At 39.3% G+C, this 23,371-nt stretch overlaps 1 protein-coding gene across 5 annotated transcripts in view; it reads left to right on the top strand.

Moving 5' to 3' along the window:
- TPK1 (thiamin pyrophosphokinase 1) overlaps nt 1–23,371 on the top strand; it is a 297,778-nt gene that overhangs the window by 263,432 nt on the left and 10,975 nt on the right. The gene's annotated exons all lie outside the window — the stretch shown is intronic.

Here is a 23,371-nt window from a genome sequence, read left to right as displayed (position 1 = left end):
CTCTGTGCACTTCTTCTATGCTGTCTTCATAACTGTGATGACAAGAGAGGGGAGTAAGGAAAAGGAAAGGGTTGTGCAGCTGTGGGTGCATCCTGGCAGCTGCAGAAGGGCCTTCCAGAGGTTCTTGACACAGGTTTTGACAGAAGTATGCATTGGCCTGTGTAGTGCTGTGGTGTTCTTTGAAGACAATACGCAGCTTAATGAGAGATGGGACTTCAAGTCACCAAGAGAAACATCAGCCAGCAGTTTGACAATTCAGTTCATTGCACTGTCCTATTTCTACCCATACTATTATAATTGTCCTAAGTAATTATTATTGCCCTCCCAGGCAGTTGGTTAACTCTCTGTGTAATTCTGCTACATCAGAAGCAGGGGAACTTGCCCTTTTCCAACATGTTCAGCAACACTGACACTGTTTTTTGTTGGTCTGTGCATTTTATTATAATTCTTTCCCTATGACAACATGAAGCAGTGAACAGCTGGCCAGCTGCAGAAGTGCTTGTACAACCAGAGAAGGTTAGGAAAAAGGAGAGCAGGGAGGCAGGGAGTATGGTTGATAATTAGCTGACAGCCTTGCTGCAGAATTATGATTAAAATGTTTTGTTGAGAGTTAAATATATGTGCACGTGAGGGTCAGCAAAACAGCTTGGACTGCCTTCTGTTTCCTTCTCTATTTGTTTAGTATACAATTTCTCAAATGTCACATTTACTGTACTCACTCTCCTTTAATTCGTAGGATATTAATCTTACTTTTAACTCCTCCTTGCATTTCAGATGAGTTCCCAGAGTAAGCAGAGTTGAGGGTTGATTTATTTCTTCCTTGGCATAGCACTTGGTCCCACAATACTTCTTGAGGACTTGTTCTAGATAGGCAATGGAGTGAACAAGTGGAAATGACACTTCCAATGGAGAAACCTGTAATTCCTAGTGCAGGAGACACAAAGGGGCTCTCTGGGAACTGAGGTCACTCTTTTAATAAAAAGCCTATCAATACACAGCTCACGAACCATCAGTAGCTGTTTGGATGGATGTAAAGCAGCTGCAGTTTATGTTATTCAAAATAGTGCAGGCTGCTTTTAATAATATTTTAGACATTCTCATGATATATGGAATACAACTGCATCCTTGACTTCACAGCAGAGGATCCAGACATACATCTATCCCTACACACATAATCCATTAAAAACATTTTGCAACAGTTATTGCATTTCTCTCAGAATATTACTGGGAAAATACATAGGAAATATAACATTTGCAAGGGGAGAAGGGACAAATCATCTGTCCTCAGTGGTGCTGTTAGAAAAACGTAGATACCTCTGCTATGATTCATCTTGCCAAACATTGCACTTCTGCAGCTAGCAAGTCACAGTTGCTCCTTTTATGGTCAGAAGATGAGTGGGCAGTTGGAAAGTATCATTTCTTTAATTTACTTCACAAGTTTACCTTAAGATGAGTCTCACCCCCTATACACTTGCAGCCTTAGGGCACTGCAGGTTTGCTTTTACTCAGATTAATCTCACCCCCATTTCCTCTCCTGGATGAAGCACTTTCTTCAGAAGAAGTACTTTAGGAATTGCCATTATTCTTATTTCTTTGTGTGGTCAGAGGATTTTCATTGCAGATGCAAATGTGCATGTTTGTAAGTTCATACTTTATGTAGAGAGTTTTCCAAGGTCAAACTGTTTCCTTCTCCTGTCCTCAGCAGAATTTGAAATTGTCTGCTTGGGGAATGGTTGCCATCTCACACATCTGATGAGCTCTAAAGATGACCATTATTGTGCTGAAAAGCACTTTCTTAATGTTTTCTTAATGCAAATTGCTTATTTTCTAAAGTGTTTTATTAATAATTGGTGCAACTTAAAAAGCTGAAAAATGAGTGTACTTGTGGCATTTTCATGCTAGTCAAGATACAGCACTTGCATTTTCTGTGTTTTTTTACTGCCTGTAAATCAGATCATTTAATCAAGAGCCTTTTTAATAAATTTTAAAGATCTCTTTTTCAAAAGACAAAAATATCCAACAAGATAATGTGAACTTTATTCCTCTGAATTTTTTATATTTTTTTTATAGAATAGAAGGTCAATTAATTGCTCAGTTAGTAGCAGCTCTACTTAGACTCCCCTCTGTTTTGAGCTCAGTGCTGTTCGTCATTTACAATAGTTATTAAAGATGTCAATCTTTGTAAAATTCACTTCTTAATTCAGAAGATTTGTACATTGAAATCCATGATAATGCTTGAAAATATCGTTATATAATTTGCATAAAAAATGTGGAGGGGACCAATCCTTTTTTTTCCCAACTTTTTTTTAACTCCTTTTCTTCCTTACTACGAACTGTACTGCATTGTCATTTTTCTTCTGTTTTTGGTAGGTTCTTTTTGTTTGTTTTAATCCAGCACATAATGAGAGTGAGAACTAGAACAGGGAATTAAGAATTAATTTAGCAATCTGACTGTTAGCACCTTCCCCCTTTTCAGCTTTGCTGGAATATAATGAACACTTCCTTAGGGAAGTAAGGAACAGTCCTCAAAGTTAGTTTAAAATAAAGGGAGTAATTTCTTCCCCTTCCCTGAAACTCGGTCTCTCTAGCAACTTTATTGTTTAATAAAGAATCTAAGCTGTTATTAGGTATCATATCCTGGATAATATCAAGTTTTTCTATTTCTGAACTGCCAATACTATTGATAGTGTCAGCTCCTCTCCCTCCTGAGAGCAACCTGTTCTCAATAATGGTTTGGAAAGACCACTGCTATTAACTGGAGTATTTTGAAGATGTTTTTAAAGGGATGACAAGAACATACATGACTCCTGTTGTATTCCATGCTGTGGCACATTCTCAAGGTCCTTGGTAGCCTTGGAAATTTTAGAATTACTCATTTATAGTGTCAACTTGCTGAGGTTTCTTGGACCAAAAAGAATCCTTACTTTACTTAGGTAATACAATGATCCTGGTTTCTGGTCAGGGTTAGTAGATGTCACTGTATTCTTCAACATGTAATCTTTTTTCTCTTTTAATTACGTGATACCTTGGAAAATTCCTGTTCTTACATGCTCATTTGACAAAGTTGTCCTTTTAAATTAAAATGAAATGCTGTGCCCTGAACCTGTCCTTTGATGAAAACTAATTTTTTGAGCATGTCCACTTCCTGGGAGGAAATATAAAATATGCACTCTGCATGTCTGCATTTGAATGGCAGTAAATATAAAAAGAAAGTTTAATATCTTGAGGTTAATTACTGATGTTATGTGTAGCAATCGTTTGACAGACCCTAACTGGCTGAATCAGCAGGTTTCAAAATACAATGTTCTGGACAAATTTCTTATTGTTTTCCCTTCATGGGGAAACTTGGTTCTGATTTAATTTAGCCTTCAGGACATCAAACTTTGGGACTTGAAAGTCTCTATTTCTGCTATTGTTTTCATAATCCACATATTCTTATGATGGCTTGATGCCATCTGGTTTGGCTAGTTCAGCCCCATTCTTTGTGCTCTTGCTTTCCTATTTCTCCAGTGAGTGCCAGAGTACTCTAGGAAACCTTGGACAAGTAAAAAAGGCATTTTTTTCATGAAGTATTACTGAACAGCTTTTTCAGTAGTGGTAACAATGGCCCATAGCTGAGGACACAACACAGTATTATAGGATATCTATGCACTCTAGCATTCCTGCAAACTGAATGAAAACGGCTCATGCAAAAAATGTTTTTCTAGGTTAAAAAGTAGCTGATGTTCTGCATGAGCTTCTACAGTATGTTAAACCTCAGTCAGACAGCACTGAGCTGTAAAATTGATTCAAAGCCTAAAAGTCTTAAGGAAACAGGGCAGCTTTGCTAGCCAGAGAGTCAATGCTGCAGGTGGGAGATTGGTGGGCCAAGAGTTGCTAATGTGCAGACTTCAGGAACATGTGCTGGATGTGAAATGTGACTTTAAAACATGCAGTTCACAAAGTAAATATTTCCTCAGACAAAGAGGTTGGATAAGCTTTCAGAGCCACACGTATTTACAAGGAGTACATGAGCCGTGGGCTACAGAGGTTACTGTATTTTGCTTTGCTTTGCTTTACTTTTGCTGATATAAATCATAAATGACTCACTTCACCTCAGCAGGCTACCTTTGGGTTTATGTTGTAACCACTGGAAGCCAGGATGAGTGTGACATTGATTTTATGCACCCTTGGGGCAGGGGTAGTGTTTAAACTGCAACACCTCGAGAGCATCCTTGCTGACTGCAGATCCGTGCGTGCCTGATGCAGGGAGATGTGTGATGACCCTTCTCTTCTCTGGAAGGAAGGAACAACATTCTCCTGCTTATACATCATCAACACAAAGGGGAAACCAACATCTTTCTGTTTATCTCAGAGCTTGTGACATCTGGATGGGTCACAAGAAAAAAGCTAGGCAGTATCCCTCCTAACTCTCCCTCCTTCTTCCATGGGATATACCTTGGTGTTACAGAGTGCAGCTTTCTTACCCTTTCATTAGATGTGTAATCCCTGTCAAACTCCAGGCCTATAACAACTGTTCTTCAGATCTTGGTGTATAAATATGTAACAACACTTATGAAGTAGACCCTTCCTCATGTATTTTTTAACTAAAAAGATGAATAAATAACAAAAGTGAGGAACCCTTGTCTAAATGAATCAATGTATCCAAGTTCAGTGTAAAATCAAGGATGGCACTAGAGTGCAATTATCCTGTGTAGAGATCAGTTGCCAACAGTAGTGCTAAAGACATGGAAATCTGAAGGTTTCTGTCACAAGAGAAGAATTATGGCTATTATATGACTATTCCAGAATTTGTTTTAAGAATTTTATTTTTTCCCCTAAGTATTGTTGTGAAAGAAGGATTTTTCTACTCTTTCACCTGTTTAGTGCTGTGTGAAGATTGCTTAACTAGTATTACTACACATTTTTATAGCAGGAAAGAAGATGCCATGGAAAGTTTTCCTGTTTGCCTTTTTGTGCTGACTTTTGGCCCTGCTATATACTTTTGACATTTCTCAGTTGCACATCATTAACAATTTATACTTCATGTCAAGATTTAGATAAGCTAATGACAAGTCAGATAATGTATGTGCTCATTTGCACACACATAAAAATATCTTGGATAAAGAAGTACAGGCAACTGCAGAAAAGTTTCTGAATACTTTATGTTTGCTTGTGCTTTATGGCTCAGTTGACATCTTGAAAATAAATTGTCTTATTTTGTAGTAGTAAGAAACTTTTCCATAGGCATCTACAATGTCTTTTCTCAGGGGGGAAAGCTGTGAGGTCTGTTTTTTTGGGGGTTTTCTCTCTTAACACAAAAAAAAAAGCTTGATGCTATGTTCTAGGATCACTTACATTATATATAAGTGGGTGTTTGCATATTTAAAAATGCATATTCAGGTTCTAATGTTTCTAGGTATAGTGTAGGTATATGTCTTGGTGACTAAGAAAGTTTAAATGTACACTTTCATCATGCCATCAGGCAGGCTTTCAATGAGAGAAGAGCTGAGGAAAAATATTTTTTTTTAAATGGAGAAAACTATTCAAATACCCATTTCCAAAACAGTAAATTTGTATGATAAATGCAGTGATTCTTTATTCTCACCTTGAAGAGGAAAACTGAAATATGTCCCTCATCCTGGAGCAGTTTAAGTAAGAGTCATGTAAGAGTGTGTTTGTTCACCACCTAATTGACTGTGGTTTGTTACATGTTGTCCAAGTTCCCACACCTATATGCACATATGCAGAAGAAAGAAAAGCCCTGTCCATCTCCCCATGCCTATCAGTGAGCAGGTGGCCTTGCCAGGCAGGAGCAGTGAGAAATGGCAGCTTTGGTAAGCACTCACATGGTTTGGATGGTCTCAGTGTTAGAAAGCAAACTGGTGAAGTTTGACAGGTCGGTAATTCTGTCATAGCTGGCTTTACCTGAGAGAGTTTTATAGCAGGAGTGCACTCTATATTAATAATGTCTAAAGACACAGCTGCCCTTCTGGTGCAGGCAGCATCCCAAGAAAATATTAATCATGTTTTCTTGAAGGAGCTGAATTGATTTCTTGGGAGAAAAATTTGTCAACTCCCCAGCCATTTCTGAGCACATCACCAGCTTATGGTGATCTGAGCAGCTAATGAACAAATAATTACTGCCTGTTGATCACCCTGGACAAAGGGTACAAATACTGCTTTAGGTTTTAGTGTAAGTGACTTCACTTTTACCAAGCTGTAGTGACTGTTTTGTTCTTTCACCTTTTCTGTTTGGGGTTTTTTTTCCTTCTCTTTTCAATCCTGGGTTACGTGGAAAGTAATGTCGTATTTACTATGCTAGGAACAGCTTACATTTATTTATTTAAGGTTTTAATAAAATACCTGTTGTAGCATCCTGTGTAAGCCTTTACAAACAAAGGAAAGCTGTTTAATTTTTGCTCACTTTGTTTGTATTTGTACAATTCTCCCCAAGATGTAGCTCAGTTCTGCCTGGCAAATGAGAAGATGGCTGCAAATGGAGTCCATTAAACCAAGCAGAGCTATAGATTGAGGGTGGGAGAGAAAAGAAGATGGGAAGTGTAAGAGCAGCTCAGGTAGTCTGATGTGAACATAAAGAGTGTTGAAAGACCCTTTGTTGCAGGAAATACACTACTCATTTTGTCAATGAGGACTTTTTTTTTAAACCTTCTGTGCATAATTAGTACCCTGCATACTAGGATTAGTTAAGTGGTTCACGTATGTAGCTCAGGGTCTCTCTATCACTCACCTTTCATAAGGATTTGGAGCTGCCTGCTGATTTGAATTGGAGCTTCTTTCTTATGTACTTCTGTGTTTTGCTGGAAAAGGAGAGCTTTTCCCTGAAGGTTGTCTCCAGACTTTAAGCATTTGCCTGGACTGTGTGCATGGGAATTAAGGCTGGTCTGTTTTACCCAGGCTCCAGATGCAAAGGGGGAAGGAAAAGTCTTGAGGCTGTCCCATCAATCCCTGATGGATTAGCACAGCAGGTCCTTAATGCAGATCCTTGCATTTTCCCCTGAGGCTGTGGCCCCTGTGGACCTGCTGCAGCCTCATGGGAGAGGTTCTTCACTCCTCCCTCATCCTCCTCTACAGGGTGTGCTGCTCCATCAGTCTGCTGTCAGAGCAGGGCACCTGAGCACTTCCTGATCTGCTGCAGGCCAGGCTAGCTCTAGCAGCTTCTGTTGTTGGGCTGAGCTAACCTGATTTATTTTTGTGTCCAGAGGAAATAGGGGACAGTCAATTTAAAGGCCTGCTGTGCCAAGCAGGTGAAATGAGCATCTGATTTGGAGGCAGGCCTGTACCTGAAAAGAGATGTCTGCCTGCAGTGCTCAGATCCAAATGTCAGAGTCTGCCACTACTCAAAGCCTGACCGCTTGAATTTTCATTTTGTATTGATTTTTTTTCAGGTTTTGATCAACACAAAATGTTCACATACCAGGTTGAGTTAGCTTAAGTCATTCTCTCTAAAATCACATCATTTATACCAGACTGCTTTGATTGAGCTCCTGCCTACACATAGGAGACATGCCCCAGGTGAGCTGGTTATTGCAGTCATGATTCACACCAGTCTCATTTAAACTTCACTTGTGTTTTGGCTGTCTCTTCGTTTTTCTGCTCCACAGCATCTGCAGGTGAAAGGCAAGAGCAAATATCATCTGGTATTTCTTACCATAAGATATTTAGTGGTCTGCCCCCCCTGGAAATTTGCCTCTCTGGATGACACCAAGCTGAATTCTCTTGAACTGAGAAATGTGAGCTGCCATAGAAAATGTCCTCCTCTTCACTGCTGGCCTGTTCTTCTTGGGAATACGGGTTTCAGCTCTGTTTAAAGGTTGCAAAGAGAATTGCTTCACTTTCAAGATGGACACTGCTATTATTTACACCTCTCTGTGTTGCTGGTTTTGGGCCTTCCATTTTCATATGCTCATGATCCATGATCTGCAAGAAGGTCATGAGCAGTGAATCATCAGTGGTTTTGAAGTGTCCTCCAGAAACCTCTGCCAGAGCATCTCCACTACCCATCTTGAATCACTTTATGCTTCCAGTTTAGGTATGCTTTAGAGGCTTAAAGCTCAGTTCCTCCATGGTGCAAGGCAGTGCTGGGGTTATTCTGTGCAATTCTGGAATTATTCTTATTTTGACATCAAATTAGATGTCTGAAGAAAATTTTATGAATGTTTACTCGTGGGACTATTAGATGAAGTTTCATTATTTGAATGCATTTGCATTTTGCTTGTTTGTGAGGTGCTAGAACACAATGCAAGTAAAAGCTAAACCAGTATTAAAGAGTTTATCAAAGTTTTATAAAATATATGCACATTTTTATCTTTTGAAGTCCTGAGGCCCATCCTTTGCTTATCTCCAAATCTTTGGGCCACCATAAAAGGAAGCTGAGCAGTAAGTTTCAACATTTGGAAGTAAATAGTCTGTCATGACTGATGCAAACCATCTCTGAAAATAGATTGCTCTAACAATTATATCTCAGTTCCAGGCAAAGTTGCACCTGAGTTAATACTCAGTAGTACAATGGCTTTATTTATACAGGTCTGATTCCATGTGAGAAACCCTTTGGTCTATCATAAATAACTTTTTGTTGTTTCTTTTCCAGCACAGCTTGAGTTCTAAGGAAAACTTTTGTTGTCTTTAATACCAGAAGCATACTCAATGAGTTATGTTCTCATAAGTATATTGCCTTAAAATATTTAAGAGGGAGGGGATCTCTTTTCCTTGCATTTTTCTGGTGTTTACTAGGGGGAAAGTGTTACATTTGTGGTTGACTTTACTTCACAGAGGTGATTTCTTTCTCTTTTTTATTTATAACATTCTCATTACATGAGCATGAGAGGTGCCTTATGGATTTACAAGATAAGTAAACTTGAGGAGTGATACTGTGCAAATTTCTCTTCTTCATTTCCACCTCTCCATGTTCACATTGCATAGAATTGATTTCCAAAAGACAAGATAAATACAGAAAGCTGACAGCTGAAAGCACCATACACTGGGAACTTGTGTCCTGATTACACTGTGGAGAAAGTGATGTTTACTTTATTCTGATTTATGAACAGGGCAATGAGTGGCCAGGTGCTGGGCTAGCATCAGCTATTTACTTTCCTACATAAAGAGTGATGAAAGGCATCAGAAAGCAGAAGAAGCTTTTTTTTTTTTTTTTTTTTTTTTTTTTTTTTTTTTTTTAATGCCTCAGCTAAGTGGATCACAGTGCTACTGGCAAGCAGCAATCTATCTTTGCTGTTTTTAAGAACTTGTTAATCTTTCTGGAGACCACATCTCACTGTAGGGTTTTGGCACAAAATTTCTCTTTCCCAATCAAAATCTTCACCCACAGTGCCTGTTCAGTCAGGGGTGAACAAAAGGCCTGAATAATAAGATCAAGAAAGCTTCTTCTGTTTCTCACCTTGTGAGATTTCAAAGCATTTCAGACACCAGGGTTGAATCGCCACCAGCATCAGCACAACTTGAGCCATGTTGGACAAAAACCTCTCATCACTGCTGAAACAAACACAGTACAAAGTCAGATCCAGAATATTCCACAGGCAAAACCACTCACAGAATCATAATTCAAGAGTCTGAATGAAACACCTCAGTATCAGAGGCAGGAAATGGGAGAAGAAATAGCTCCTATGCAAGTGTTTAAAATGGTATCTTAATGTACAAGTGAAAAAGGAGGCAAGTGATTCTGATCAGCATCAGTTGAATGTGACTGGATGATACTGTTATCAGTGTTTTTGGTTTATTTTGTGGCATACTTTCATATCTTGTATGTGTGTATGCAAAATCCATGTATGTGAGGAATGGCATGGGAAAAATCACTTCAGCATTGTATTAATGAGTAGCTAATCATTGCAATATCATCATACCAGCCAAAGCATTGTGAGCAATTCTTTTCCTCCACCATCTTTATTTTATAACCTAGACTAAAAAGCCTTGAAAACTATGAGAAGATATGTTGATATATCTCTTCTTTGGCTGCCTGGTGGGTTTTCTTTGTAGAACAAAGAAAGTGTAACAAAATACTTATTAATTTCAGATTTGTTTTGTTGTTAAGCTAGATCACATTAATTACAAAGCATAAGGGACTCATCACACAGGAGCTGGTAATTGCTTCTCAGTGTCTGGTGTTATTTTTTATGTGCATAAGGAAGTTGAAGTAGTTTTGGCTGATATGGAGAATAATAGTACAGTGGTTTTAAATTGAAAAAGATACTAGGTATTTTTCCCCTAACTATGCATCTTCTATGCCACTGTGACCAAAATGTTTACAAGCCCAAATTAAGCCTTGTACTAACTGTCCTGATTTTTCAGAAACACTTAACAAATTCCTTCTGCTAACCATGTTTAACAACCCTTACAGATAAAAATATCCAAAAGTCTTAATCACCCCTTAATCCATCCTTAGTTTGTTTAGATGTAGCACAAATTACTAAAAAATCTACTGAAGTTTTTGGAAGTATTGAATTCTTACTTCTAAAATCAAACTATCTACTGGGATACCTATCTGTGTTGCATCTCATGGGCTGTATTTCTGAGCTGATGAAATTCCATTTTTCAGTCATTGCTGTAACTATAAAAAAGGCTTTGAAGCTTGTTTAGAAACTATATACAAGGCTTAAAGAAGCATTCTATGAACATACAGCATATGTACAATACCCGCCTCTATAGGCTCTCAGTCTTACAAAAAGAATGGAATATATTGAATAAATAGGAGAATAAAGCAAGGAGAATGATGCAATAGATGCAAGTGGATTTGCATTAGCTAAGGGTCACAGCTAAGGAGAACAGTTTTCTTTTGAAAATTTGAAAAGCCTATCAATTAAAAGAGCATTGTTGTTTGTGCTGTCTCCTAGGTGATACCTTTCTTTGTAATGCTGATAAGACATACTGGTTTGTGAGGAAGAAAAAGCAAAGTATGAATCTTCTTACCTAATTGTTTTTTAAGTAGTTTGTACACCTGGGGAACGTGGCAGCATCACCTCACGGTGCCTTCCTGCCTTTCTCTACTGAGAAAAGAACTTCAATCTGTGGCATATAAACATACTTTTATTCTCAATTGGTTTTGTATTATTCTAGGGCTCTAAGAATGTTTGAATTGTATTTTTCACAGTGGATGATCTCTTATGCTCCATCCATTGGTGAATTAAACATTATGATTACTATTAAACTTCATTACAGGTTTCAATGCATTTTAAGGTGGCAGTGCATTTTTTACCAATTTTTATAGTATTGATTACAGAAATTACAACATAAAATATTTGCTACATTTGCTCATTGCTTTTATTGCAGAAATTAATATTTGCTTTTTGATTCTCTTATGGGTTAACACAGTCTGGTTAAAAAGTTTCATTTCAGTACAAAGAGTGAAAAAGGAAAGAAGATCTTGGCCACCTTCTCATTTGTGGTGCATTGGATTCCCAGAGTGCACATAGGCAGGATTTGAGAGTAAATTTTGTCCAGAGTTGTGTCCTTACAAAGCACTTTTTTTGTCAGCTGTATGTACTCACAGAAAATGGGCAGTAAATGCCAGGAAATACGAATTTAGAGCTGAATGTGCAGCTCTTCAGCATCAGAGTCTGATCAAACCTGATTTTTTTAGCTCAGTCATTAGTACCAGCCAGAGTAATCTCTTGAGATTTGATAAAATTTGTTTGCATATCAGAGACTACATTAAGTATAAGGCTGAAGAAGGCCAAGGTGAATCAGAACATGCAAGCTTAATTTTCCTTTGTTCCAAATGTGGCCATGAAGTGGCAGTAAGTCATTATTTCACTGATTGTCTATTAGTGTAGAGCTCACATTACTCTGGGCCCCACCCTGGTTTTGTCATCCTTTAGAGCATTTAATATCACACTGCTTGGAAGTCTTCCTGCAATCCACAAAGCTAACAAGGTGTGAGGCAGACCACTGTGAAAGACATTAGGAATAGCAAAATTGATTGGAAAGCTGAAACTCTTTCTAGAACAGCCCTGTCTGCTTTGGGCAGACTTCTCACTTGACAAACTGCAGATGCTGAGTAGCTTGGAAGATGCATGTTGTTGTTTTGCTAAAAAACAAAGTACTTTCTGGTGTGGGGAAGGCTGAATGTGGTAACTGGATGAAGCAAGAGCTTGCCAGCCCTCACAGGGGAAGGGGAAGACCAAAGGCTGGGTGTGAGAGGGAGGAGGAATGGTCAGAGCAACTCAAGAGCATCATGTTGAGGGTGCCAAGGAGCTCAGCACTGATGCAGTGAGGTGAGGGGCAGGGCCAGGGACTGCATGCTCACAAACTGACGTGAAGTAATGCACATTTCAGCATAAATAAATTGGTATTTGTCCTTACATGGTGTGGATTTAGAATGTCCTTCACTTTCTGCAAATGGTGCTGTAAAAATAGTGCAGAACTCAGAACCTCCCATCAGGGGTATTGGGGTGACTGGCATGCACTGCAGAGTTCTTGTCATCCTCAGGTGCTGAGGGACACCATGGGGCTTGATGTCCAGCCCTGCTGCTCCTCCAAGACTGGGGATGGCATTAATCCCTGTTGCTGCTGGGTGATTGAACCTTCACTCCTTTCTTAGCTTTGTCACCTCAAAATCAGTCCACCTTCTGTTGTGTCCTCAGTGAGGCCACCCCTAAGGATACAGCCTGAGGCACGCTGTGCTGGGCTCTCTGGAAGGAAAACAGAGCACCTCATAAAGGTAAAACATCTCCAGACAAGAACATCACTTCTATATATGTAAAAAGCATTCAAGATTTTAAAGTCAGGTATCTGTGGATCATCCTTAGCCCTACGTAGATGCTTTGTAAGCTTATAAATTCCTTCTCTCTATTGGTAAAATAATGCATTAACACTAACTATACTGGACTGTATACCTGTCATTGGTCCAGATCTTACTGTGACATTTTCAAGGCACTTGTATAGAAAATCTATTTTCAGTCATTTATAAAGGCTTCTAAAATTTTATTGGTGACAGTCTTTTTCCTTCTCAAATCACTGTAGGGTCTCACCAATGGCAGCTGAAGTACAGACTCAGTCTTGCAAGTGATAGCTTCCATAAAATTTTGCTAAATTCCTTTTCATAAATCGGTGCTCCTGCAGTGTGCAGCAAAAACTGGGGAGTATATGTGTGATAGGAAAGTTTTATTTGCCTTTCTTTGGGGTGATTTGCACTATGCAATTACAGCTTTCATGTGCATAATTAATATATTCAGCCCAAACTCGCTGCAAAAATGCCACGCCACCTTCCATGTGTTTGATGTACTGTATATATTTTTGTGTGATAAATATACATATCATTGAGTGTAATTATAGTGAACATCTGTGAGTATATGTACACTGCTTTTCTTCATGATCCTAACAGAAAAATTGAGGTAATTGATGATGATTTCTTTAAAATTAGTTACCCCAGCTTCTAATCCCGTGATCGCTTTACACAAGGACAAAGCAAGGGTGTTTTCCCTGAGCATGTATAACAGTCATTCCCACTACCAAACTATAGTTATCTGGGCATAAAAGGAAAAGCCTTAATAACACAGTAAATTTACACCTTTATCTGTGCTTGACAAAATTCTAGCCGTAATTTGATTTGACCATATATACAATATATGTTTTTATTTAAGTAATAATGGCTGAGGAATAGAACATTTCCTGAAAATTAATGGCTGGCTGAAAAATTTTATAGCCCAGATTCAGCCAAGGGCCATTAATCCCAACTGGTCAATTCTCCATGAAATGCCTTATGTCAGGGGTCATTTGTTACATTCCCATCCCTCCCACCCACCAATAAAGAAGTAAAATTAAGTGTTACTTACCTCCTATGGCATTGCTGAGCCTTGAAGCAGCCCCTGGAAGCCCTTGCTAGAAAGTGTTGAGGTCTATGCCTGCCTGGTGGTGAAGGTTTCATAGTGGATGAGTGATGGAGAACGTTTCAAGTATGGTCTTTCACTGTGTACTACTTTACATTTCTAAGTGAATCAAGCTCTTCAGGTCACTTCTTGGAGCTGACAAGGGGATGAAACAACTGCTGTGTTTCCCTTGCCACTAGAAAAGTTGTGGCCTTGGGAAGGTGAGGGGAGTTTGCACTCCACATATATCATAAATCTGTCTCATCTGCCATGGCTGCTGTTCTTCTAGCATCTTATGGTTATTCTGCTGTATTTAGTGACCAGTGTTAAATATTTGCAACTCTGGGTTATTCTCTCTGAATACTCCATTCATTGTTAGTAAAAACTGGTGTGTTTATTGGAGCTGCATGATACTGTTTCAAAATGGAGAGCTGAGGTACGTGCAGTGAGTATGGAAGAGAATTAACAAGGAAACAGAAAAATAATTGTAATAAGCTTTCAAGAAAAGTATTGCTAAATATTCAGGGTTTTAAAAAATCCTTGCATTTTTTACATTCTTCAGAATTGGGTAAGAACACTGCATTTCCTTTTGCAAATCAGGATGAAAATCACATCTGTATATCATTATATGTGGCAAATCTGTCACCAGGATCTGTCACCCAGCACTTTCCCTCCCTTGCTAGCAAACACACCTTTACTGAGGAAATAAGCTCTAATGACAAGGAATGACAGCTCAGCGGTGGAGGGAAAGATGACAACAAAAACCCAACACCTCTTGGGCTGAACTGGTGTAGCTAAACATTCAATCATAGCTCTGGCAGCCTTTCACTGTCCTTCCCAGTGTATACTGGGGCAAATTCACCTCCCGACTGGGGGATTTTGTAGCTACTTTTCAGGATTAGGGAACAAAAGGAGCCAGTCAGAGCCCATTTAGCCCAATCATCCTTTGGAGATGTACACTCTAAGTTATAACTATTTATCTGCTTTATTGTGAGGTGGTTCCTTAGATAGCTTCTAGTCTTGGAAGCTAAAGATTTAATTTTCATTTCAACCTGCTGCCTCATTGGAAAGAGGGGTAAGAGAACTGAGTTTTCACTCTTCCACTCATGAAATGGAACAACAAGCCTTTCCATTGTTAAAATTCTGACTTCAGAAAGGCATTACAAACACAAAACTGAACTTATGTTATTATTCCATGTAAGTAGTAGAGTTCAATTGATTGACTTGGAATGGTCAGTCAGTGTATCTGTATAGAGGGAAGATGTAAAAACTCAATTTCAAGTGAAACAAGATTTTCAAGATCTCTCAAACCCTATAAGTACATGAAAAAAATACTGCATCTAGGTGTCTTGTGGCTTTCCCTGGAAGTCTGCTGTGGGGTCATGGTTTCAGAATATTGGATAGAAAGGGTACAGTGAGCTAAGGTGAGCCAAAACATGTTTGACTCTGTTTCTTTATGCGAAGGGACTTGGATAATTTGAAACTTATTCCATATCCTGTATACAATATATTGTCCATAGCACTAATCTGAAAAGCATAACCAAGTAACAGTGGATGTAATTCCACACAATTTTTTTTAAGATAGAACATTTTTTTCAAGTGTTTTGTTGTGCAAACTGTAACTGGAGCCTCAGTCTTGCAAAGAGTTTCACACAAGTGGTCCCCTTGTGCAGCACACTATTCACATGTGTGGTTTTGCCTGTGGATGCTGGCATTTGCAGGATCACAGCCATTCTTGCTAAAATTATTCTTCATCTTTAAAGCAAATCACTTCTAATTAAATTACATGAGCTTGATAGCAACACCATCACCCAGTCTAGATTTGCAATATTTTTTTTTTTTAATTATGGAGTTTAATTATTTTCCTTCTAATATTTACTATTGAATTTAATTTCTATTTTGTTTTTTCACTCCAACATCCTAAATTTCAGGGATTCACTAGAATGTGTCACATCATTATAACCTTTATTATGAATTACTCACAGTAATTACTGAGTTGATGCAAACTTCATTGTGAAATTTAAAGTACCAGAAAATCTGGTGGAGATACTGTTTTACTCTTTTGATGTTCTTAAAATAAGTCAGAGTCAACAGATTGCAAAAATATGCAATTACAAAGTTATTAAAATGCAGATTTTTGGCAGGAAGCCACTGTAGTCTCCTGTGTTCACAGCTGCCTATTTACAGCAAAAGCACCCTGAGCAGCCTGTGGTGGCTTCTTTGAGCAATTACAGCTGATGGGTCAGGACAGTGGCCTCTCTGAGAACCAGGTTCAGCAACTTTTCACCTCCTGGGTCATAAGCTTCACTTGAAATTATTTTTTTAGGCAGGAGGGTTTGACAGTGGACAGTCATCTTTTGTTCCCTGTCATGCTGATGGTAAATCCAGGGTGCCTCTCCTGAGACTGTGTATGTACCATACCTAAATCTACACAGATGGTTCCTCAGATTAGAGTGTAGACCATTCAGCAGCATAAATTTTGAATTACACTTTTGAGGTCAGTGTAACATGCTTTCTCCCTAGTTGGAGCTGCCTTTAATCACTGCTGCCTTCACAGTTCTCTGGGAGCAGGGCATACTGGAATATTAACAAAGTGGCAGATGCTTTGCTTTAATGAAGAAATAAGCAGTGTCATTTTACCTACATCCTATCCCCCATAATGTCACTACAAGCCCCAGTGATTTTTTCTTGCTTTCTGCACAGTGACTTGGGAACAAAAATTATGACCTACTTAGTGTAAAAAAAAACTTTCTAACTTGTGTTGTGTGCAGACAACACCACTGCTGCCAGCCAAAAACTGCTTTGCCTATGGTTTAGCATCCAGGTAGAACCAATATGTGCTGGCTCTTCCTCAGTGTCTATTTTTGCAAGGTGCTTGCAGTATGGACTTCTATTATTTATTTGCACAGCTTCTCCCAAGAAGAAAAGTTATTTCCCCTCCATGAAATTATGAGACTGGCACAAGCCATGAAAAGGAGGGGGAAGGTTATGCAAAATAAGATTTGTAGCATCTAAACAGCAAGAAGCAGCAAGAGTGAGCATGTCATCCTTGCTGTGAAATTGGGGTGATGTTCCCAGAGTGTGGAGAGGCAGACATTCTCATTGCCTGTGATAAAGTCTAATGAGAGCATCTCCCCTTCTAAAGCTCTGTCTCATGATGTTGGGGGCTTGCTGGCTGTGTGAAGCAGATGTCATTAATATCAATGAGAGTCTGTAACAGTCTCTCACAGGACAAGTAACATTTAGTGGGTTATGACTGAAATAGAGCAGGACCATTAAAGAATATATTTGAAATGGTTGGTGTTATACCATCCCATTATACATGGGTCTACCTGGTAATACTTTAACTTGCTCCTCATAGAAATACTTTTCTTCTCTATCAGTAAAGTCCAGTCTGCATTGTCCCAAAAAACTCAAAATGTGTCCACCCTTTCCACAGATTTGCCTAGCTGATAATGCAGAGCCTAAAACTTTAAAGACATTAAGCCATCATTTAAAAGCTCTTTGTGTCCTGGGAAACTTGTATGGGCAATAACAGAAAATCTTACATTGATTTCTTAGAAGGAGGAAGATGCAGTGCAAATCTGGAGGTGCAAACATACCACAGGAGCTGCAGAGATGCTCAGCAGTGGTGGCATTAGACCACTGAATTGTCCTTCCCTGTGCAGGGGTTCCTGAGCCATCTCAGAGGCAGGCTGGATGCTGGCATTCCACACAGCAGCTTGGCACTAATTTTAGTTTATACCTTTAGCCACAGCCTCAGAGGCAGTTCAGCTGAATAGGAGTGGTGAAGCCCCATATTCTTTTTGTCCACCCTGGTGGACCATCTCCTTGGCTGAAGGATGAAACAGTGAGAGTAGGAATCTGGCAGGGATCCTCCAAGGATACAGTACTGTACCCTCAGGAGCAAAGGCATAACATTTGCTCTTGGTCATTTGGTGCAAGCATGATGCAATTAGTGCCAAGGTCATGGGCTCAATCCCCAGATGGGCCATTCAGTTGAGAGTTGGACTTGATTGATCCCTCTGGGGCCCTTCCAACTCACAATTCTGTGATTTGCACAAAGGGCACTCACCAATTTCTGTTTCATGGATGGAGAAGTGTGCCTCTAAACACAGTGGTAGGTATTTCCTATGCTGCTGGCAATCACAATTCTCATACATGGGAAGAATACTATAAAAATCAAGACTGACAAAGGTGCTGAAGAACATGAGGCCATTGCACTTCATAATTTAGTCCCAGGCACTTTCATGTATGTTTTTCCTCATGCAGTTTTAAATGTCCTGAAACAGATGAATATTAAATATGGTGCTCAAGGTCTGGAACCATGCAGAGACTCATCTAGAGGGACTGAGGAATGAGGTAGAGAAAATCTTGTCTATATGCTGTAACTGAGACACTGAATCTCCACAGGAGAAAAGACAGGGAGTGCTTTTCCAGAAGAGAGTAGGTTTTGATTCCCAGAGAAAATAAAAAAGAAGTGCAAAGCAGGTTGGGTATGGAGCTCTTGGGCAGGTGAGTGATGATGCTGGAACCAGCAAAATGTGTTGTGATCATGGAGGGAAGAGGAGCAGTGCTAGGTCTTATGGCACAGGCTGCTTGAGGAGATGCAGGGGCAGACTGGTGACACTAAATATCATGTGCTACTTCTGCATCACTGTTGGTTGCTACAGAGTAAACAGCAGCTTTGCCCATTAGATATATTTTAGGATTAGGCCAAGACAGAAGGAGGCAAACTTGCTTAGTATTCAGTAAACCCCTGTCTGGGTGCTCTTCCCTATTTTCTCTTGAAGTAATCTATTACCACATCTCAAGAGAAAAATGACCCCAATATAAAGATTAATAGAGCAGTGTGTGGACGTTTCCAGTGATGTGTATGAAACCCAATTTTTTTTTGTCGCTGTATGCACTGAGGTGTCCTTTATCAGCAAATCTCTAGATCTTAAAAAGTAGGCTGATTATTGGTGAGGGCAGCAGACAATTTAGGGCACATGGTGTTTTCTTATGACAGGAGCATTGCTGTGAAGTACAGTAATTTATGTTGACAAATTGCAGCCATCAGAATGTCTTGAACACTTCATAGGATGAATTTCTAAGCATACATTTCTCATTTTAGCAGTGGATGTGTAGAAAAGGGGTGTTATTTTGAGAAATTGGGTAAAGATAACTTTTGCTTGTACTATTTCTTGGAAAGCAGCAAGGGACTTACATGTGCTCCTAGAATCAGCTCATTGTCACTAGGGTCAGATCAACCCAATTTTGTTTTAATGTGACAAGTTAAGAAACTTTCCTCCTTCATAACGAAGCTGCAACAAAAATGAAGGAGCCCATCTAGTGTCAAGACTGAGTAGTTTTTGAACATTAGATCTTTCTTAGCAAAGGTGTTTTGGTTTTGGAGTTTGTGTGTGCCAAAATGTAAAGCTTTTTATATCAAGAATTAAAGACACTGCAGGGTCCATATGTTATTGGGAGAGGTTGCAAATTTCTGTCTTTTTTCCATCATGTTACATGGCCAGAAGTTTTAAAGGGAGTTCTTTGGATGTTGATTCAGTACAGCACAGGCTGGGCACTGAGGTTTCTATGATAGGGTGTCGTGGGCTTAGGTTAAGCACATGATTTAGTTCCTCTCTGAATTGTAACCTGCAGAAATGAACAGTGAAGTCGACTGAGTTGATAAGGTCCAAATTAGATATGAATTTACCCTAAAGATGTGTGCATGTGTCTTGCAGTTGCAGTTGTCCCTGAACATGGTAGTGAGTGTACTCAACTGGCCTGAAGATTTGTACTATTTGAACCCCATATCCCTAAGGAATGGTAGACACACCTACCAGGTGTTTTCAAAGCAGGAAATATATTCAAAGTTTGACCTGCCATGACCCATCTTGACTTGCAGATCTTTTGCAGAGATGACCCTGGATTACAGAGGTTTGATTCCAGGATTTTCAGAGGGATATATGCTGAAATTGGTCCCCTTAGCAATTAAAAGGTTTTAAGGAGATGTTTCACTCTTTTAGCATACAGAATTTGTTAAAATACTGATATTAAAGCTATATCAAAGTGAGTGTGCTGTGGCAAGTAGCCTGATATTAGTAACTGTAGAAGATTGGGATTTGAACAAAAAAAACCCAAACCATTTGTTTTTGTTCTGGAAGAAAAGGTTTCTGTATTGATAGACAGATAAGTACTTTGCATGTGATTTCCTAACCTTATCTCCTATAGCTTTGTTGTACTGACCTATTTGCATATATGCAGCAGGAGGAAAACTGCAGCATAACCTGTTTGCTAATGGTGGGAGTTCCCTAAAGCTGAATGCAAGTATGGCATATTCTTAAGAGACACTTGTAACACTTTCCAAATGGTAACAATGAGTAGTGATTTCTAGCATGCCTTCTGGAGCTCTGGAAAAGGGTCTTTTTACTCATAACTAAGAATAAGAGCCAGTTGGGGTTTGTTCAAATAACCCCTTTCCTGTTTCATATATATTGTTATCTCTAGTTTTGCCACAAGTGTCTTCAAGTTGTTATAATTTCTGCCCCTTCCTTTTTCTTCTCCTCCATGATTTCAGCTTTCCATGCCAGTGGTCCAGAACCTAACAGTCTGCTGAAGATAAACTAAGATAAAAACTAAGATGGGATTGTCTCTTGGGCATGTACCATCTCCTAAAGCAAAAAAGTGAGAGACTCCACATTTTGAGTTCATTTTTCTAGTGGAAGGAAGCTCCTCTGGGTTTCAGCTTCCATTTCAATAAAAAATAAAAAGTAAAAAAAACCCTGATGGAATTAGTTACAGCCTTTTCTTCTATTTTCAGACCCAAACTCAAAAAGCACTAAAGCATCAGTACATTGCCTGGTACATTGCAATGTAATTGCATCATTCACTAAAAATTACAACTGACTCCGCAGTGTAAGGGAGAAGGAGAAGAGAAGCTGGCAGGCAAGTTCTGACTCACCTTAAATGTATAGTTGAGGAGCACAGTGTATCAGTGGAAGTGCAGATAGGACTAGACCCTGGTGTTTATATTCACATTACAAAGCCTGTTCACAAATGTGATGGGGAGTACACTGTCAGCCTCCTACACTTATTCATTATTTTCTGTTTGGGGAAGATTCAATTTTGAAGAAAAACATCCAGTAATCACTGAGGTGCTATTTATATCATCATAAACTTGTGTCAACTTAACTGACTTTAATAATGATTATTATTATTATAAAACCCAGCAACTCCTATCTCTCCCACTGTACACATCCTGTGGTAATGAGGAATTCTCCTTTTTTTCCTTCTCCCTTCTATTTCTTCACATAATTCCCAACTTAACTCAGTTTTCCCCTCCTCTTCTCCCCTAGCTGTCAGTCATTGTCACTTTACTTTGCATCATATGCATTAAGAAGAACAGCTTTTTCCATCAAGCAAGCCAACTCTAAAGCTGCCTTCCCAGAGGCTGCACAGACTGTGCAATCTGGAGGAGCTCAGGAAGGAGTAAACTGGACAATGACAAGGGCTCCCAGAGCTGCCTCTGCCTGCCAATCTCTGCTGCAGGCATTTGCAGGGTGCTCTATGCAGGCCATGCCTCCAGGGCCAGAATCTGTGAGAGCTCTGCCAGCAGACCTCCTGTCCACACCATTAATCACAGCAGGGAGGGGGGAAACAGCTCATTACACTGCATCAGTGATACTGCCCCTTCTGGGTTCTGCAAATTACACTGTTGCATTCAGCATCCTCTGACTCCTGAAGTCCATGATTCTGGAGAGGCAGCAAAACTTCTTCACCTGTGAGCAACAGAGCTGCACTTACTGAGTTTAGGCAGCCACAGCAAGGCAAGCTTTCTAAGGCATGTTTTTTCTACTGCTAAATCTTTGGTAGTTTTCCTTCCCTGTCCCAAAATGATAGATTTGAGGGACTTTTCTGTTCTGAAACATTATTTTCAAACCCCTCAGTCCATTTCCAGTATAGTTTTTGTGTGAGACTTGTGTAAGGCATCCTTCATGGCTGGCTGACTTCAGGTATAATTGAGTAAGAGCTTCCTGCAGTATTCTGGCCTTCCTTAAAGTTCCTGTGCTGTGCTGGAGAATGCTATGGCTATTTATGGATACCCTTTCAGAGCAGCAGAGATCCATCTCCCTGGCTGCCAATGATAGTAGAAGTTGTATAACTACATTTTTTCTCAGAGCATTTAAACATATTTTATTGGTCTCTTTTATGCTTAAGTACCTATAATGAGCCCTTCAGAATCTGTATCATCCAGGTTCTACTATTGCATGTGATGTAACAAACCTCTTGCTGTGTCCTGACCTCAGTGCTACAAGGCTCATCAATATCTGTTCTGTACAGAACTTGCAAGATTCTCCAGTTCTTCCTGGAAGTGTTGGTGTTTAACTTGGTGTTTTCTAAACCCACCCTCCAGTAAGCTCTAAGCTCTTACCATACTTTCTTCCTGATTTTGAGCTTCATGGTGAAGTGCTTCCCTTGGTCTCATGAAGACTGCCTTGTAGTGGGCACACATGAGATATTATTTTGATGGTCTTGAAACAAGCCTGACTGTTTCTAGAAGAGCAGTGCTGCCTGTTCTGGGACAGACATGCCTCGTGATAGGCAGCCATGCCTTAAATTACAAAGCAGATGTATGTGTTCAGAGATCACCATGCTTCACATGGGGCTCAAAGCTTGCATGAGACATCTCTCGGTTCTGAGGGTTATCTCAGGGTTACACCAACTTCTTCCTTGCCACTGGATGTCTGGTAGTGATACATAACAATATCCTTCTACAATTATGACATCAAGAATATGTGCCAATAGTCACATCTTCCAAGAGGTGGAGTAGAGCTGTAGGTCTCTCTTGCTTTGAGACTTCCTTAAACTTATAAAGTGTTTACTCTGGTTGAAATATCTGAGAATGAATCTTCAGATATGTCACTATGTTCTTAGAGATTCCTGCTTAGTTTGTAATCCCATAGACATCAGAGATGGAGTGGTTTTTGGGTGTTGTAGGATGTTTAGAATAGCACAGCAAAGAAATGGTATTTTTTCTATCCTTTTCAATACTTTTAAGGAAGATGTCAGTTTAAGAGGGATTTAAGTTGCTAGCATTGTTTCCAGAACTAATAGAAATTTGTAATAGCAATTTAAAGTTTGCTTTTCCTCTGAGATAATTTTGCTTTCAGCAAAATTTTCCATATCTACAAAATAAAAATGTATTTCACATCTAGTTATTTCAAACAATCAGTGAAATAGTTTATGTCAATGAAATTCTGCTAAATAGCATATTTTTTGTGAAGTGACTACAAAACAAAACAAAATAAAAGTGAAAACTATGAAAAATGTCCAGGATGAGAAAAGTAATGTCAAATAAAGTACAATCATATTTCATAGAATCATAGAGCAATTTGGTTTGGAAAAGTCCTTAGAGTTCATCTAAGTTTCAACCCCACTGCTGTGGGCAGGGACACCTCCCACTAGACCAAGTTACACAAAACCTCATCCAACCCAGCCTTGAACATTTCAGGGATGGGGCATCCACTACTTCTCTAGGCAACCTGTTCCAGTGTCTCACCACTTTG

The sequence above is a fragment of the Oenanthe melanoleuca genome, chromosome 2 (assembly GCF_029582105.1).
Source record: "Oenanthe melanoleuca isolate GR-GAL-2019-014 chromosome 2, OMel1.0, whole genome shotgun sequence".
Taxonomy (NCBI): domain Eukaryota; kingdom Metazoa; phylum Chordata; class Aves; order Passeriformes; family Muscicapidae; genus Oenanthe; species Oenanthe melanoleuca.
The sequence above is the reverse complement of the archived record's forward strand: the minus strand, read 5'-3'. Positions and strand labels throughout refer to the sequence as shown.